Source organism: Oncorhynchus gorbuscha, linkage group LG06 (assembly GCF_021184085.1).
Source record: "Oncorhynchus gorbuscha isolate QuinsamMale2020 ecotype Even-year linkage group LG06, OgorEven_v1.0, whole genome shotgun sequence".
Lineage (NCBI taxonomy): Eukaryota > Metazoa > Chordata > Actinopteri > Salmoniformes > Salmonidae > Oncorhynchus > Oncorhynchus gorbuscha.
Genome location: NC_060178.1, coordinates 7,683,939 through 7,686,438, shown reverse-complemented (window position 1 = coordinate 7,686,438; position 2,500 = coordinate 7,683,939). Strand labels below are relative to the sequence as shown.

At 41.5% G+C, this 2,500-nt stretch overlaps 1 pseudogene; it reads right to left on the bottom strand.

The window, feature by feature from the left end:
• LOC124037377 overlaps positions 1-2,500 on the bottom strand; it is an 87,214-nt pseudogene that overhangs the window by 307 nt on the left and 84,407 nt on the right.

The following is a 2,500-nucleotide window of genomic DNA, read 5'->3' as shown; positions in this document are numbered from 1 at the left end:
AAATTTCCAGTTGAAAAACGTTTTAAAAAGTTTTCCGTCGTGTGCCCTAATGAACACGAGCCAAAATCAAAGGAGTGGGCGGAGGGCGAGGACGGGTGCTAGAGACACTCGGATAGCACTTCGCGCCGGGTTATGTTGGGATGGTCCACAGGGTTGGAGGAGCAGTCATCGTTCCTGTGGCTTAGCTGGATCTTCAGATTCTCCACCTGAGGTTATAGAAACAAAGACCCAGATAAACACTGGATGAATGAATCCGTTTTAAATTATGTGTTATGAATTATGTGTTTTGAATGATGTGCTTTAAATGATGTGTTTGGAATGATGTGTTTGGAATGATGTGTTTAAATGATGTGTTTAAATGATGTGTTTGGAATGATGTGTTTGGATGTGTTTGGAATGATGTGTTTGGAATGATGTGTTTGGAATGATGTGTTTGGAATGATGTGTTTGGAATGATGTGCTTTAAATGATGTGTTTGGAATGATGTGTTTGGAATGATGTGTTTGGAATGATGTGTTTGGAATGATGTGTTTGGAATGATGTGCTTTAAATGATGTGTTTGGAATGATGTGTTTGGAATGATGTGTTTGGAATGATGTGCTTTAAATGATGTGTTTTGGAATGATGTGCTTTAAATGATGTGTTTGGAATGATGTGTTTGGAATGATGTGTTTAAATGATGTGTTTGGAATGATGTGCTTTAAATGATGTGTTTGGAATGATGTGTTTGGAATGATGTGTTTGGAATGATGTGTTTGGAATGATGTGTTTAAATGATGTGTTTGGAATGATGTGTTTGGAATGATGTGTTTGGAATGATGTGTTCTGAATGTGTTGTTTGTATTATATCGGCTACCTGGTTTAATAAATGAAATAAATACACATGTTATTAAGTGCATGTTTTCATGAGGATAAATACCTCGTAGTTATGCAGGTACTCCTGGATGAGGTAGCGTTCCCGTTTGACCCTGGCCTTCACCTCCGCGGGAACGTCAGGAATCATCCATGCCACAAAGAACTTCACCATGAACACCACGTGCTGAGAGACGAGAGAAGACCCATCAACCAATCAAATAACTAGGAAGTGAAGAGATGGAACCCAAACGTAACCTCTGACCTCACACTGTAAATACAGTAACAACCCAAACGTAACCTCTGACCTCACACTGGAAATACAGTAACAACCCAAACGTAACCTCTGACCTCACACTGTAAATACAGTAACAACCCAAACGTAACCTCTGACCTCACACTGGAAATACAGTAACAAGCCAAACGTAACCTCTGACCTCACACTGGAAATACAGTAGCAACCCAAACGTAACCTCTGACCTCACACTGGAAATACAGTAACAAGCCAAAAGTAACCTCTGAACTCACACTGTAAATACAGTAACAACCCAAACGTAACCTCTGACCTCACACTGGAAATACAGTAACAAGCCAAAAGTAACCTCTGAACTCACACTGTAAATACAGTAACAACCCAAACGTAACCTCTGACCTCACACTGGAAATACAGTAACAACCCAAACGTAACATCTGACCTCACACTGTAAATACAGTAACAACCCAAACGTAACCTCTGACCTCACACTGGAAATACAGTAACAACCCAAACGTAACCTCTGACCTCACACTGGAAATACAGTAGCAACCCAAACGTAACTTATGCACCTAGAATATTGCTTTTTTTTTGGGGGGGGGGAATATATATGTGGAGTCTCTATGGATTTAAATACTGTAGGGAATCTTAACTGTTCTTATTTAGTGACTGACTACTAAGTAAAAATAAAGATCTGTTTTCTATTCACAGATGTAATCTATTAGCACAGATACTGTAGACAGCTGGTCATGATTTGGGGACAGATACTACAGACAGCTGGTCATGATTTGGGGACAGATACTGTAGACAGCTGGTCATGATTTGGGGACAGATACTGTAGACAGCTGGTCATGATTTGGGGACAGATACTGTAGACAGCTGGTCATGATTTGGGGACAGATACTGTAGACAGCTGGTCATGATTTGGGGACAGATACTGTAGACAGCTGGTCATGATTTGGGCACAGATACTGTAGACAGCTGGTCATGATTTGGGCACAGATACTGTAGACAGCTGGTCATGATTTGGGGACAGATACTGTAGACAGCTGGTCATGATTTGGGGACAGATACTGTAGACAGCTGGTCATGATTTGGGGACAGATACTGTAGACAGCTGGTCATGTTTGGGGACAGATACTGTAGTCAGCTGGTCATGATTTGTGGACAGATACTGCAGACAGCTGGTCATGATTTGGGGACAGATACTGTAGACAGCTGGTCATGATTTGGGCACAGATACTGTAGACAGCTGGTCATTATTTGGGGACAGATACTGTAGACAGCTGGTCATGATTTGGGGACAGATACTGTAGACAGCTGGTCATGATTTGGGGACAGATACTGTAGACAGCTGGTCATGATTTGGGCACAGATACTGCAGACAGCTGGTCA